At 36.6% G+C, this 17,527-nt stretch overlaps 1 long non-coding RNA gene across 1 annotated transcript in view; it reads left to right on the top strand.

Moving 5' to 3' along the window:
- Positions 1-15,340, top strand: part of LOC121028502 (uncharacterized) — an 82,054-nt gene extending 66,714 nt beyond the window's left edge. The window contains exon 10 of the long non-coding RNA XR_005789261.1: positions 14,058-15,340. This is a non-coding gene — a long non-coding RNA (uncharacterized LOC121028502). The remainder of the gene's footprint in view (positions 1-14,057) is intronic.
- The last annotated feature ends 2,187 nt before the right edge of the window (positions 15,341-17,527 follow it).

Here is a 17,527-nt window from a genome sequence, read left to right as displayed (position 1 = left end):
TGAGGTGAAAAATTCTTCTAGACCACAGATTATAAATAGTTACACCATAGGCTACAGAGATGTGTTATTGGATTAGCACAGTATTTTCGGTTTGTTCTATTTAAAAATATTTGACATCTTTTAAACTTGTTTTATTGTGGTATAGCTGGTGCAAAGGGTGCATACCTTAAGGGCACAACTTTTTCGATTTTGACATTTAGGTATACCAGCTTCATCACTACCCAGACTTCTCTCCTCGGCAGGAACCTTTGATCTGACATTTTTCTCTGTCAGTTTTTTGCCTGATCTTGAACTTCATGAAATTGGACTCATATAGCATGTCCACTTTTGTGTCTGGCTCCTTTAATTCATCATTATGACTGGGAGATTCACCAGTGTCGGAACATATAAAAATAGTGTGTTCTTTTTATTTTATTGTTGTGTAGTATTTTGTATGGATATATCACAATTTATTTATCTCTCCTACTGCTGATAGGCATTTAGATTGTTTCCAAATGGTGCTCTTATGAAAAAAGATGCTATGAACATTCTTGTACATGTCTCTTGTTTGATTTACCTCTCATTTCTTTTGAGTATAGACTTGGGAGAATTGCTGGATTGAGAGTAGGTGAGCACAGTAAATTATTTTTTAATACAAATTACTATTTTGAGATAATTACAGATCCAGATGCATTTGTAAGAAGTAATAGAGAGAAATCCTAAATACACTTTTACCCAGCTTCCCCCAATGGTAACACATTCCAAAAGTATAATACCACAACAGGGATATTGTCACTGACACAGTCAAGATATAGAAAATTTCTGTCACTGCAACGATTCCTCATGTTGCCCTTTGTAACTACAGCAACTTCCCTTCCTAACCTCCCAGAACTATTAATCTGCATTGCTATAATTTTGTGACTTTGAGAATATTATATTAAAGGGTATATAACCTATTAGGACTGGCATGTTTTAATTCAGCATAACTCTCCAGAGATTCATCCAAGTGGTTGTGCTCATGAATAATTTGTCCCTTTTTTACTGCTGAGAAGTACTCCTTGGTATGGAAGTCCCGTAGTTCATTAACCATTCACTCATTGAAGGACATCTGGGTTGTTTCCAATTTCTGGCTATTATCAATAAAGCTGTTATGAACATTTGTATACAGGTTTTTGGGTGAACATAAGATTTATTTCTCCGGGATAAATGCCCAGTAGTACAATCACGGGGTCATATGGTACTTGCATGTTTAGTTTACGAAGAAACTGCCAAACTATTTTCCATAGTAGTCGTGTCATTTTACATTCTTATCAGCAATGCATGAGTGATCTAATTTCTGCACATCCTTGCCAGCATTTGATGCTGTCATTATTTTTTATTTGATCTATTCTGGTAGACGTTTAGCAATATCTCATTGTGGTTTTAATGTGAATTTCCCTAATGGCTAATGACATTGAACATCTTTTCATGTGCTTCTGTGCCATCTGCACATCCTCTTCAGTGAGATGTCCTTTCATGTCTTTTGCCCATTTTCTAATGGGACTGTTTTTCATATTGTTGCTGTTGTTTGAGAATTCTAAATACTAGTCCTTTCTCATATATATGGCTTGCAAATATTTTATCCCACTCTGTGACTTATCTTTTTATCCTCTTAGCAGGGAACTTCACAGAGCGAGAGTTGTTAATATTAATAAAGCCTAATTTATGGATTTTCCCCTGATGGATCATGCTTTTGGTGTCAAGTCAAATAATTATTTGCCTAGCCCTAGGTCATGATGAAAAATTTTATCCTACTTGTAAATAAAAATTTTACATTTTACGCTTAAATCAGTGATCCATTTTGAGTTAATTTTTGTATTAGGTGTGAGCTGTAGATAGAACCTAAATTTGTCACCTAAGGATGTCCCAACAGCTCCATAATATTTATTTAGAAATTATCATTCCTTGGCTAGAATTAACAACACAATAAACAACAGGTGTTGATGAGGATGCAGAGAAAGGGGAACCCTCTTGCACTATTGGTGGGAATGCAAACTGATGCAGCCTCTCTGGAGAACAGTATGGAGGTTCCTCAGGAAACTAAAAATAGAACTACCCTACAATCCAGCAATTGGGCTATTATGTATTTACCAAAAGGATACAAAAATACAGATTCAGAGGGGTACACACACCCCAATGTTTATGGCAGTATTATCAACAATAGCCAACTAGGGAGAGAGCCCAAATGTCCATTGAATGATGAATAGATAAAGGAGATGTGGTATACATACACAATGGAATATTACTCGAGCATCAAAAAGAATAAAATCTTACATTTGCAATGACATGGATGGAGCTAGAATGTATTGTGCTGAGTGAAATAAGTCAGGCAGAGAAAGACAAACAGCATATGATCTCCCTCATATGTGCAATTGAAAAAACAAAAAAAGATGAACATATGATAAAGGGCAGAATCAAGAGAAGAAAGGGAAACAAACCACAAGAGGCTCTTAATGATAGAGAACAAGCAATGGGTTGACAGAGGGAGATGGGTGGGAGATGGTCTAAATGGGTGATGAGCTCTAAGGAGAGCACTTGTGATGAGCACTGGGTGTTGCATGGAAGTGATGAATCACTAAATTCTACTCCTGAAACTGAACCAATATTGCACTGTATGCTAACTGACTACAATTTCAAAAATAAAATAAACTGAAACCTTGAAAAAAATAAAATAAATAAAAATAACAATTATCATTCCTCCATCGAATTGCTTTTGCAACTTTGTCAAAAGCCTATTGAAAATATTTTCTAAGTTCTCTATTCTGTTGTGCTGACGTATGTGTCCATTCTTTTGTCAACATTGTGCTGTCTTGATTATTCCAGCTATAGCAGGTCTTGAATTAGGTAGACCAATTCCTCTTCTGTTCTTCTTTTTCAAAAATTTTTAAGCGATTCTACTCCTTTGGTCATTCTATATAAATTTTAGAATAATACTGTCCATATCTACAAAAAGACTTGTTGGGATTTGGATACGAATGACATTAAACCTATGTATCACTTAGAGGGAAATTGACATCTTTGCTACATTGAGTCTTCTAACCATGGCCATTTCCATTTCTCCATTTAGCTTTTTTAAAAAAATTCTTTCACTAACATTTTATAAATTTTAGTATGTAAGTCCTGTACATGCTTTATTAGATTTACACGTAAGTATTTTTTTTTAGATATCATAGTGAATAGTATTATATTTTTAATTTCAATGTCCAACACACTTGTTTATCTCTCCCTTTTTCTTAAATGTTTATTTACTTATTTTGAGAGACAGAGAGAGCACAGGGGAGGGGCAAAGAGAGAGGGATAGAGAGAGAATCCCAAGCAGGCCCACAATCATGGAGCCCTATGTGGGGCTTGATCCCATGACTGTGGGATCATGACCTGAGCCAGAATCAAGACTTGGACACTCAACCAACTAAGCCGCCCAGGTGCCCCTGTTTTTCCTTTCCCTTTTTACCCGGTTTATTGAAATATAATTGACAAATGCCACTATATTAGTTTAAGATGTACAACATCTTGATTTGATATATGTACATATTGTTAAGTGATTACCACAATAAAGTTAGTTAACATCCATCACTTCACATAGTTATGATTTTTTTTATTGTGATGAGAACTTCTAAGATCTGCTCTCTTAGTAACTTTCCAAACATAGAATATTGTGTGGCTAATTATAGTCATTATGCTATACATTATATCCCCAGAACTTATTTATCTTATAAATGGAAGTTTGTACCGTTTGACCACCTTTGCCTGTCTCCCCCATCCCTTACCCCCTTACCCTTGGCAACCACCAATCTGATCTCTGTTACTATGAGGTTTTTTTTTTTTTTCACTTCTACATATAAGTGAGATTATGCAGTATTTGTCTTTTTCTGCCTGACTTATTTCACTTAACATAATGCCCTCGAGGTCCCTCCACGTTGGTGCAAGTGGCAGGATTTTCTTCTTTTCTATGTGACTGAATATACATATATACACATATATGCCACATTTTCTTTAGCCATTCATCTGTCAATAGACACTTAAGTTGTTTACATGTTTTGATTATTATAAATAATGCTGTAGTGAATGTGGAGGTGCAGAACTCTCTCTGAGATAGCAATTTCATTACCTTTGGATATATACCCAGAAGTGGTATTGCTGGATCATATGGCAGTTCTACTTTTCAGTTTTTGAGGAACCTCTATACTGTTTCCTATAGTGGCTGCACCAATTGACATTCCCATCAATAGTGCACAAGGGTTCCCTTTTCTCCATATCCCTGCCTTGTTATTTTTATCTTTTTTGATAATAGCCATTCAAACAGATGTGAGGTGATGTCTTTGCATTTCCTTGATGATTAGTGATGTTGAACAGCTTTTCATGTGCCTATTGGCCATTTGTATGCTTTTTTGGAAAAATGAAATTTTCAAGTTTATTTATTTTGACAGAGAGAGAGAGAATAAGAGAAAACCCCAAGCAGGTTCCCAGTTGTCAGCATGGAGTGAGCACAGGGCTCAATCCCATGAACCATGAGATCATGACCTGAACCAAAATTAATAGTTGGGCGCTCAACTGTCACCCAGGAACCCCTCTTCTCATTTTAAACTGGATTGCTTCTTCTTCTTCTTTTTTATTTTTGGATTGCTTATTATTCTTATTGTTTGCTATTGAGTTACATGAGTTCTTCACACATTTTGGATATTAACCCCTTGTAAGATATATGATTTGCAAATATTTTCTCCTATTTGCTATGCTGCCTTTTCATTTTGTTGATGGTTTCCTTTGCTGTGCAAAACCTTTTTAATCTGATGTATACTACCATGTGTTTATTTTTGTATCTGTTGCCTGCTTTTGTTGTCAAATGTAAAAAAAAAAAAGTCATTGCCAAGACCAATGTCAAGGAGCTTACCCTCTATGTTTTCTTCCAAGGGTTTATGGTTTCAGGTTTTACATTCAAGTCTTTAATCCATTTTGAGTTTATTTTGTGTATGGTATAATATAAGAGTTCAGTTTCATTGTTTTGCACCTGACTGTCCAGTTTTTCCACTGTCCCTTTTCCATTGTACATTCTTGACTCCTCTGTCATAATTTAACTGACCATACAGGCGTGAGTTTATTTCTGGACTCTATTTTGTTCCATTGATCTATGTATCTGTTCTTATGCCAATAACATACTGTTTTGATTGCTAGAGTTTTGTAATATAGTTTGAAATTAATAAGTATGATGACTCCAGCCTAGTTGTTCTTTTTCAAGATTGCTTTGGCTTTTTTATTTCATTTGTGGTTCCATACAAATTTTAGGATTGTTTGTTCCATTTCTGTGAAAAATGACATAGGAATTTTGATAGGAATTGCAATGAATCTGTAAATTGCTTTGGGTAATATGGACATTTTTTACAATATTAGTTCTTCTGATCCATGAGCATGGAACATCTTTCCATTTCTTTGTGTCTTCATCAATTTCTTTCATCAATGTCTTTTGGTGTGTCTTACAGCACATTTGTTTTTAAAAATTGTATTTGTGTTGGGGCATCTGGGTGGCTCAGTGGGTTAAGCGTTTGACTTCAGCTCAGGTCATCATCTCACTGTGAATTTGAGCCCCACATCAGGGTCTGCTGTCAGCACAGAACCCATTTCAGATCCTCTGTCCCCCTCTCTCTCTGCCCCACTCCCACTCACGCATATGTGCCAGCTCTCTCTCTCTGTCAAAATAAATCAACATTAAAAAAATTGAATTTGTGTTTATGGTCTTATATGATCTAGTTTGCCACACTTCTCATCACTTCCCACCTAGGCCATGAGGATGTTTTTCCTATATTAATTGTATGAATCTCTAATAATTTCAACAGAAAAAATTCCTGAAAAATCTAAAATCCCAGAATAGTCCTAGTAGCAGATTTTTTTCTGTTTCTTTCACCACCTACTTCACTTTAACTTGAGAGAATGTAATCTCTGGGATTTAGCCCAAGAACTTCAGATAATAGAATTAGTATTCAATTTAAGCCTCACTTTTATTTTTAGAGTTTTCTTTCATTTGTCAGCAAAAAATGTGTGAAGGGGTCAGGTGTGTGCATAGATTTTCTCATGCATATGAGTGTCTAGTTATTCCAGCACTGGTTGTTAAACAACTGTCTTTCCTTCATTGTATTGCTTTTGCTCCTTTGTCAAAGATCAGTTGACTATATTTATGTGGGTCTATTTCTGGGCTTTCTATTTTGTTCCATTGATATATTTGCCTATTCTTTTGCAGTGCCACCATGTCTTGGTTTCTACAGCTTTTCAGTAAGTTTTGAAGATACATAGTGTTTGTTCTGACTGTTCTTCTTCAATATTCTGTTGACTATGCTAGGTTTTGTCTTTTTATACATACTTTGGAACAAATTTGTCAATTTCCACAAAATAATTTACTGGAATTTTTATTGGGATTGCTTTGAAACTGTAGATCCATTTGGGACGAGCTGACATCTTGACAATATTGAGTTTTCCTATCCGTGACCATGGGCTATTTCTCTAGCTTTTAAGTTCTTTGATATCTTTCATCATAGTTTTGTAGTTTTCCTTATATAATATATATTTTGTTAGATTTATATTTGAGTCTTTCTCTCTCTCTCGCTCTCTTTTATTTTTCTTTTCTTTTTGGTGCTATAATAAGTGGTATCATGTTTCTAATGTCAAATTCCATTTGTTCTTTGCTGGTATATGGGAAGAAAATTAACTTATTATATTAATCTTTTATCCTTCTAGTTTGCTATACCTGAGAACTAGTTCCAGGAGTTTTTTGTTGATTTTTTGGGGTTTTCCATATGGACAACAGTGTCATTTGTGAAAAAAGTTTTATTTCTTCCTTCTCAACTGTATACCTTTTATTTCCTTTTCTTGTCATATTGTATTAGCTAGGACTTCTAGTAGTGTTTAAAATCAGGATGAGAGGAGATATCCTTGCCTTGTTCTTGAGTTGAGTGGGAAAGCTTTCAGTTTCTCATCATTAAGTATGATATTAGGTTTCTTGTAGATATTCTTTATCAAGGTGAAGAAGTTCCTCTCTATTCCTAATTTACAGAGTTTTTTTTTTTTTTATCATGAATTAATGTTGATTTTGTCAGATGCTTTTCTGCATCTGTTGATATGATCATGTAATTTGTCTTCCTGAGGTAGTGGATTACATTAATTGATTTTTGAATATTGAACCAGTCTTGCATACTTAGAATGTATGCCATTTAGTTGTGGTGTATAATTCCGTTCACCATTGTTGGATCTAATTTTATTAAGGATTTTTTCATCTATTTCATGAGAGATATTATTGTGTAGTTTTATTTTCCTGTAATGTCTTTGTCTAGTTTTGGTATTAGGGTGATGCTGGCCTCAAAGGAGTTAAGAAGTACTCTCCCTGCTTCTATCTTCATGTAGAGATCAGAGATAATTAGTATAATTTCTTCCTTAAATGTCTAGTAGAATCAACCAGTGGTGTTTTGTGTTTTGGAAAGTAATTAATTATGGATTCAATTTCTTTAATAGATGTAGATTTATTCAGATCATATGATTCTTGTGTGAGTTTTAGCAGATTGTGTCTTTCAAGTATTTGGTCCATTTCATCTAGATTAATAAATTCACAGGCAGAGAGTTGTTAAGAGTATTCCTTGATTGTCTTTTTAAAGTCTACAGGATATGTAGTAATATTCCCTCTTTCCTTTCTGATTTTATTGATTTGGGTTTTATCTCTTTTCTCTTCTTATTTAGCCTGGCTAGAGACTTCTCAATTTTACTGATCTTTTTCAAGAATCAACTTTTGGTTTCCTATTTTTAATGCCATTGGTGGTGGTTTGAATTTTTATTACTTATTTTCTTCTGCTTACTTTGGAGTTAATTTGATCTACTTTTTCTAATTTCTTAAGGTTGAACTTTATATGGTTGATTTTTTTATCTTTCTTCTTTTCTAATATACATATTCAACACTATAAATTTCCCTTTATTAACTATTTTTATTATATCCCACAAAGTTTGATAAGTTTGTTTTAATTTTTGTTTAGCTCAAAATATTTTAAATTTTCTCTTGAGATTTCTTCTTTACCCAATGTGTTATTTATAAATGTGTTATTTAATATCCAAGTAGTTCGGGATTTTCCAGTTATCTTTCTGATATTGATTTCTACTTTAAGTCCATTGTGGTCTAAGAGCAGACACTGTGTAACTTCTATCTTTTAAAATTTGTTAAAATGTGTGTTATGGCTCGGAATGTGATCTATCTTCATAAATGTGAGCTTAGAGAAGAATATGCATTCAGCTATTGTTGGATGAAGTAGTCTCTAGATGTCAATTGAAGTCTCTAGATGTCACTTGATTGAAGATGTTGTTAAGTTTACTGATTTTCTGCTTCTTGGGTCTGTCCATTTCCAATAGAAGGACATGAAATCTTCAACTGTAGTAGTGCGTTCATCTATTTCTCCTTGAAGTTTATCAGCTTTTGGCTCACATATTTTGACATTGTTGTTAAACACATATATGTTAAGGATTTTCATGTGTTTTTATTTCTTATCACTTTCTTATTTTCTGGTGGTTGTTTTGTTGAAAGCATCTTCAGTGTTTATGATCAATTCTCATTTAAACCTCTTTGTCCTTTCCATGCTGTTGGAGCATTTGTTTGTTTGTTTTTGTCTTCTCTTTCATTGATTTGATTCCTATAATACCCATTTTGCTCCTCACTGTCTCCAACCAATGGGCTCACTTACTAGATGGGGATATTGGGCTCTTGACACTCAGAATAGAAAGCTTTATTTCTATGCAATTAAGTCTTCTTGGCATCTGTCCCTGTGTTGAAGTCTCCTCTGGTCATGGTTCCCTGGTAGTATACCTGCCTAGGGCAGGAGTCCTCCTTGAGACCCCTCTTCTTTGATTAGTCCAATCTGCCAGTTGTTAGAGATAAGAAGTCAGTGATGTGTTCCATTCATAAGAGTTCAGGTTTGCCTCTCTCCTGAAGCCCCTGTTCCCCTGGGTCAGACCATGTTTCTGAAGATGTTTTCAGGACCTTCCCTTTTAATTCCTCTTCTGTGTCTCATTATGTCCTTGTCTCAAGTTGATATGCATATCAATGCTTAATTAGTGTTATTACATCTTTTAATAATAATTATAGAAAATGCTGTCTTTATTTTCTTAAATCACTGTTGAAATGCAGAATTATGCTCTTGCTAGAGAAGTTTTTTCCCCTCCATTTTAATTATTATTTTTTAATGTAAGGGATTCTGTAAAATAATGGCTATTTCCTGATCTTTATGGTTGTACTTCATTCTGGAATGATATCATAGCTTCCCTCCGGGAAGCATAAGAATTAGAATTTTGGTTGCAGACAATAGAAACCAATTCTAATAATTTGAGCAAAAAAGTAATTTATTGGCAGGATCTTCCATGGTTAATACAACAGACAAAAATCTTGAACAGAGAAAATCAGGCTTAGAAGTTTATGGAAATGAGGGCTACTCTCTGGCTACACACAGACCAGGAATTACTGACAGTCAAATCCTGTGCTGCTGCTGCTAGAATAAATGAATTCTAACTACATCATTTTTCCATCCTTTATCACTCAGCTCAAGATTCAAAGTCCCTGAATGAGAGCCTTAGCCTGGTTTGGGAAGGTCAGGCTAGGAACGGTAATTTACAACCTTATTAATATTGGACACCACAGGGAAAACAAGGTTTCCTAAAAGGAAAACAGTGCAACTACCAGAATGAAAATGAGGGGAGGCAGAGTTGCAAAAACCAGCAAAAGACAAACGAAAGTTGTAACTGGGTATTTCAACTGTAATAGGAAGTAACCATCCTGTATTGCCTTGCTGAATAGCCAGGAGGTAAAAGCAGAGGGCTAACACTACCCTGGCATCTTTCTCTTCTGTCCAGTTATGCAGATAAATAACATTTTCCAACAACTTGGATTTCTTTATCTACAGTTAATGCTACCAGTTGACATATATCTTGTCCTCTATTTTATCTGAGTTCACTTTCTAGTGACCGTTCATACTTGTTTTGGAGTTGTTACATGTTCAAGATGGACTCTTTATTATACCCATGTTTGTAATGTATGACCCACCATCTGATATCAGTGATCAATGAGATCCTCAGATCATTGAATCAGATGTCCAGGAATGGACACAAATACTTGCAACACCCCTTCTCCTCCTTCAGGACAAATGTCACCTCTTCAGAAAGTCCTCCTCACACCATGGTAACTAAGTAGGTCACCATATCTATCCTCACTCTGTTTAATTTCTTATTAGCCTTTATAATGAGCTGAAATTATTTCATTTATATGTTTACTTGCTTATCTTTGGGATCCCTCCATGAAAGCAGATACCATGTCATTCTCATTCACATTGTATCCCTAACACTTAGCACAGGGCCCTGCATATGTGAGATGCTTATTTATATATTTATATAAATATATACATATTGATTATGTATATACATATAATATATATAATATATGTAATTACTCAGCAAGGCAAATACACACACACACACACACACACACACACACACACATACACACACACATATATAATTTCACCTTTTCTCCTAGTAAATGAACCTCAGTTTTTAGTTTATGGTCCAAAGCAAAGAATAACAATGCTCTTTACAATCTAATTTTGAAAGTCAGTTGTTAGTTTTTAGGCAAACCATTTTTTTTCAAAGAATTGATGCATAAAACTGTTGGCTGCACTTGAGTTCCTAGTGTGAAATGCAGTTTTTAAAATATTTAAATGTAGTAGACTCTCTCTGTTTTATAATCAAGTATCCAGCACTTTATAACCCTCATTTTTTCTCCTTCCAAATGCCTCGATAATTTGACTTCTCCAAAAAGTAATGAAATAATTTTGACAGATTTTCTAATTGCACTTTGCAGTTATCAAAGTAAAAGCAAAATTCTCTGACACCTTGGAAAGGTGATATGTATTATACACTATCCATTACTTAGAGAAAATAATGATTATGACTTTGGTCCCACCTAATTACTGTCTCAGGATACTCCTATAGATAAGGTAAAAATTGCACACTGGAATTTAAATGGCGTTGTCTGACATTTCAGGAAGCTGACAATATTTTAAAAAATTATAGTGGCAAGGTAATGCATGTAACTGCATTTCCAATTACTCATTTTACTAGAATATATTGCACTCAACATATAAATTAGAAGCCTGGTGGAATGATAAAGAAGCACCACTAAACTGTTTATATACAAGTGATTTCAGCTGTGGTAATATACTCTCATGTTAAGTAACCCAAAGAGGTGAAAATATAAAATTGTAGAGCAGATTATAAATTAATTTGCTTTACAAATGCTATCTTCTCTTGGGGCGCCTGGGTAGCTCAGTTGGTTGAGTGTCCAACTCTTGATTTCGTCCCAGGTCACGATCCTGGGGTCGTAGGATGGAGGCCCCAGGTCATGGTCTGCACTGAGTGTGGAGCCTGCTTGGGATTCTCATTCTCTCTCCCTCTGCCCCACCCCCACTCACGCTCATGCCCTTTCTCTCAATTGCTCTCTCTTTTAAAATAAGTAAATATTGGGGCGCCTGGGTGGCGCAGTCGGTTAAACGTCCGACTTCAGCCAGGTCACGATCTCGCGGTCCGTGAGTTCGAGCCCCGCATCAGGCTCTGGGCTGATGGCTCAGAGCCTGGAGCCTGTTTCCGATTCTGTGTCTCCCTCTCTCTCTGCCCCTCCCCCGTTCATGCTCTGTCTCTCTCTGTCCCAAAAATAAATAAACGTTGAAAAAAAAAATTTAAAAATAAATAAATATTTCTTGAAAAACAAATGGTACCTTCTATTAAAAACTGATCTGCCTCAAAACTTCCACCTTCTCAACAACTCATTAATATATATCTAGGTAATAAGTTACTAACTTGCTTGAGAGGAAACTTGTAAATCAGAGAGAAAAAACATATCAACTACATTCTTAAGCAAAAGCAATGAAGGGGGCACCTGGGTGGCTCAGTCGGTTAGGTGTCTGACTTCGGCTCAGGTCATGATCTCACGGCTTGTGAGTTCGAGCCCCGGGTCAGGCTCTGTGCTGACGGCTCAGAGCCTGGGGCCTGCTTCCAAGTCTGTGCCTCCCTCTCTCTCTGCCCTCCTCCGCTCACACCCTGTCTCTCTTTCTCTCTCAAAAATAAATAAACATAAAAAAAATTTTAAAAAAATAATGAAAGTCAGGAATTAAAGGTTATCGATTTCTCTAGTCAAGTAACATTATTGGAGATGAGGTGTTATTAGCATCAAAAATCAGATATGGGGATAAGTCATGGGCTGTATATGTCATAGGCACTCTGTGCTGGCATCATATCCAAAATTGTGTAGAAAGTCAACAGTAAGATTTTTGTTTTCTTTTGTTGAGGAAAGGGCAGGCACACCACATCATGTCCCTCTAAGACCCAATTCAGATTTGCTGGAGAAGATTAAAACGGGCAATTCTGACAGAATTGCTTGAACTCTGCCGAATTACACCTACCTTTTAGTGACAAAGAAATTTGGATTTATAGCTATTTCAAACCCATATGGCCTGCATTCTTCTTCTTCTCTCTCCCTTAGCATCTGTTGAAGTTAGAGATCCATCTGTTACTAAGCCTATTTATTTATTTGTTTGTTTGTGTGTGTGTTTGTTTGTTTAGTGATTCTGCAAGTGGATTCCCCTTAAGGGCAAGTATCAAACAAGGATAACACTATCATCCCAGTCATTTAATCCTATTTTATCAGCAATGCCCGATGAAAGAAATTAGACAAGAAAAAAGAAATAGAAAAAAAAAAATCTGAAAATAAAGCAAATTTAAGTTGTTAGGGTTTGGGGGCTTTTTTTGTTTTGTTTTGTTTTGATTTGAATTTTGCTGATGGTTTAATGGTTTACTAGGAGTACCTAAGGAAAAAACAAAACAAAAACATTAGTTGATAAGAAAATTTTATAATTTGACTGATTACAAAATCATGCAGAAGATATTGATACTTTTCTATACACCAGCAATAGTCATTATATCTTCCTTACTGCATTATATATATATATATATTCAGTGTAAGTTAGAGTTTGGGACTTTTGGTGAAATTAGGGCCAAGATTTCCATAAAGAGTTGAGGTGAAGACATACAGTCCTGGGGTGGGAAGAGGAGCTTAATTAACATTTAATTAACATTTCCCTCTCGAATTAATAAAATAGTATCTTTCTAAAATTTTTGATATATACACACATGCACATATACATACATGTGTATATATTTCCCTACTTACCATTACAGTGATATATAGAACTGTATGATGCTTAAATTGAATCCTCAAGGTAGTCCTAGGTCTTTCCATCTTTGCATGCTCAGCCCTTAGCCCAATGCACTGCACATAGTAGGCCATAAATGAATGTTTTGTACTTTAAAATAAATGGAAAATGTTATTGTGAAGATTTTTCTTCCTATGATGCCAAGAAGGAGCTGTAAGCAACCATTTTGCAGATAGTCCCCTAAGAGCATATAACTGTATCTAATTTTGCATGGTTTGGAAAGAGGCAGACTCCAGAGTAATGGGATAAGCAGCTTTGGACTTCAAACTTTCCTCATACACATGTAGGATCCCACAGGGCTTTTTTTTTGCTGTGTCTTGTATTGAAGTATACCCTTAATAACTATTCAGGTGCCCTATATTCATCATGAGAAAGTTGTATAACTTTCCAAAAACTTTTCATCTGCAGTCTTTCCCATTTCTTCCAGGATTTTCACAGCAGTGTGGCTTGAAGAGGGCACACATCTTGCATAATTGTTGTCTTTGGGTCCTTTTATTCCCAACTAATTAAGTTAGAATGTCTGTTATATCCTTTAGGATTGTATTTGGTTAGAAGCAGCATGAAATGTGAATAATGGCTTTATTTGTCTGATTTAAGAGCAGAAGTCCAAGGGTAAGGCATTCAGGGCTGATACTGTAGCTGAACAATGACATCAATTCAATTTTTTTTTTTTCTATCTTCTTGCTCTGCTGTCCTCAGCGCATGGTTTTATGCCGATATCACAAGACGATGGATTCACTTCTAGAAATCATTTCATTTCAGGAAAAAATAAAGGGAAGAGGGTAAGTTCCTCAGACATCTAATCCACAGGCTTCATCTTAGATCTCATTGGCCAGACATGGAGCATTCATCACCATAAGCCCCTGGCAGGTTGGGGATGTGAGTATTTTCATTTTCACTTTGATTGTAGAGGGAAAGCAAGGGATACTGGAATGGCTTTGGATGGTCAATCTACAGTAACTGTCCTTCCTTTGTTTGGGTCTGATGACATATTTTTCTAAGATTAAAAAAAAAAGGATAAAGCTAGAAAAGTAAAGAGTATATGTTTCTTCCCATCTAGTATATAAAAACTAAGAAGTTTAGAATAACTAATATGTATGAAGACACCAGACAGACTTATCATGGGCCATATGATATGTCAAATTGTAAGGCTGCTAAGAGAGATAAGCTCAGAAAACTCACAGGACAAACAGCAAACCAGTAAAAGTCCTTCCGTTGAACCCCTTGATCATGTGGTAGTTGTGGAACAGTGTTGGGCAGGAGGCAGAACTAATGGAAGGGGACAAATGAAATTCAGCTTGTAAAGTCATTGTAAAAGTCTCTTTCTCTCTTCAAAATCGGCTTCATTGAAGACCTCACCCAAGAAGAAGGGAGGGGAAGAGAATGAGCTCCGCCTGGCGTAAGCCATTCGTCATATGAGCCGAGTGCTCTTGTAAAGGCCTCGTGTTTATGAACTCACATAATTCTCAGAACAACTCTTAGGAGACAGACACTATTTTTATTCTCATTTTGCAGACAAGGGACAGGTTTCCACAAGGAAATTAAGAAGCTTGCTTGTGACCTCACAAATGGCAAGAGCTGGGCCTTGCCGGCAGGTGTCCTGGCTCCAGAACCTGTGCTGACAACCACTTACCCTCTACTCCACTGAATCTCCCACTATTCTGTTCGGCAAACAAGAAAGTCCTACTTCACTTTACTCCTTGTCAAGAGGACCCTTCACGACTACAGAATAAAACCTGGTACCTAGGACACCTTGAAGGCTAGTAAGATAGCAAAAACACACTTCTTTCTGTGGTGGCAGGAAGAGGATGCCCAGCCCTTTATAATGACATGAGCTGGCGGGCTCTTGGCTGGACATCAAGGAAGTAGACGTCCGTTCACTCCAGCAATCACCGTGAACATTTCCATTTTTGGAGCCCCCTTTTCTCCTTTATAGAACACAATGATAGGATGCGAGGATATCTCAGGGTTTGTGGTTTTAAAAGTTGTGGGATTTTGGGGCGCCTGGGTGGCGCAGTCGGTTAGGCATCTGACTTCAGCCAGGTCACGATCTCGCGGTCCGTGGGTTCGAGCCCCGCGTCGGGCTTTGGGCTGATGGCTCAGAGCCTGGAGCCTGTTTCCAATTCTGTGTCTCCCTCTCTCTCTGCCCCTCCCCTGTTCATGCTCTGTCTCTCTCTGTCCCAAAAATAAATAGACGTTGAAAAAAAAAATATTTAAAAGTTGTGGGATTTTGTTATTTGATACCTTCCTGGAGACACGGGGTGGGGCCACACTTCAGTTATTGCAGACAGATACGGAATTTATCCTGTAAACACACGGACACAACACGTACTCCACATCTCTGACACCACAGCGCATCTCTATCCAAATCCATAGACGGGATATTTAACAAATGCTCGTGCACCATGGAATTTGGTGAGTCCCAGATTTTCCAATTCTAAGGTGTCACTGAACTTTGATTAATATTTGGGGGCCTTTTTTTTTTTTTAACAAACATAATTATGCTTTAGGTATACAGTTCTTCGTCTTCTTGAGAAGTGGCTATTATTTGAGAGACTGAGAAAAGATTAGACCCCTTCCTTAGAAACATATACACATACATACATACATTTTTCATAAAATCACCAAATCTCATTCAAGATTTCCAGGTTAGAGACTTCTACTTTGTGTGTTTTTATGATGTTACATATTTTGTTTCTGAGAAGGTATAATTATTTCAGTTTTTTCTCTCCTCTCGAGCAAATTTTCACATTCACCCTATACCCACATGGTTGTAAGTGTGATCAGCACAGCACAATACATATGTTGAAAAATATTGTTTTGGGGGCGCCTGGGTGGTTCAGTAGGTTAAGTGCCCGACTTCGGCTCAGGTCATGATCTCACTGTCTGTGAGTTCGAGCCCCGCGTCAGGCTCTGTGCTGACAGCTCAGAGCCTGGAGCCTGTTTCAGATTCTTTGTCTCCCTCTCTCTCTGACCCTCCCCTGTTCATGCTCTGTCTCTCTCTGTCTCAGAAATAAATAAACGTTAAAAAAAATTAAAAAAAAATAAAAATATTGTTTTGTTAGGCTATAATCCAAAAAAAAAAGAATAATTTAAAAAGGAAACTTTATTGCAATGTTTATTATTCTCAACCCTATTAAAAGAGTTACTTGCCTTACTTGTAGAATTATGGTTTTTACTATTACTTTACTCAGTCTTCTCCCTTCACGTAGCATGCTAGTCTGTCAGTTTCTAATTAATAATTACTTTTGGTTTATTATTTTTCACTATAAAATTAATACTTTTCCACAAATCAAGCTTTAGTACATGTATTTTGTCCCATGTTTTTAATTTATTCAAAATTCTACTAAATGTTTCCTAAGTGCCTGTCTTATATTCTTATAATATCTGTAGTGTAGTATATAACAGCATTTGTTAATCACAATATGAAGAACCACAGAGCTGAAAAATATAAAACAACAATAAAAAATTGAGTTTATTGTTTGCCCGGTATATTAGTTTGCTGGAGTTATCATTACAAAGCACCACAGACTCAGTGGCGTAAACAACTCTTCTGGAGGGTAGAAGTTTGAGAACAAAGTGTCAGCAGGGTTGGTTTCTTCTGAGACCTCACTCCTTGACTTATAAATGGCCTTCTCTCTGAATCTTTACATGGTTTTCCCTTCTATGCCTTATTTTTTTTTTAAATTTTTTATTTTACTTTTGAGAGAGAGAGAGAGACAGAGCATGAGCAGGGGAGGAGCAGAGAGACTGGGAGACACAGACTCTAAAGCAGGTTCCAGGCTCTGAGCTGTCAGCCCAGAGCCCGATGCGGGGCTCAAACTCACAAACCGTGAGATCATGACCTGAGCCGAAGTCGGATGCTTAACTGACTGAGCCACCCAGGCGCCCCCCCCCCACCCCCCGTGCCTTATTTTAATATAACTCTCTCTTTAAAGAGCCTATATCCAAAGATGGTCATATCCTGAGGTATTGGGTATGGGTTTTTTTGAGGTAAGAGGGGCACATTTAGCCTGTACCTGCAGGTAGAGAGACTGTGCCACTCACTAGAAAATGTGGTAAGTCTCTGTGACTGAAGTGGAAAGGCAGGATTGTAAAGAGCATCATCCAAGTTGTCAAGGAAAGGATTCTGAGTCTCCTTCAGGAGGCGTTTGCACCGCTCTGCTTCATATAAAATACAGGCACAGCTCCCAAAGGTGAGCTGCGTAGCCCATAGGCTCTCAGGGTCACGT

This window comes from Herpailurus yagouaroundi, unplaced genomic scaffold (genome assembly GCF_014898765.1).
Source record: "Herpailurus yagouaroundi ecotype Mexico unplaced genomic scaffold, PumYag 100, whole genome shotgun sequence".
In the NCBI taxonomy this organism is placed as follows: domain Eukaryota; kingdom Metazoa; phylum Chordata; class Mammalia; order Carnivora; family Felidae; genus Herpailurus; species Herpailurus yagouaroundi.
This window is presented reverse-complemented; position numbering and strand designations above follow the sequence as displayed.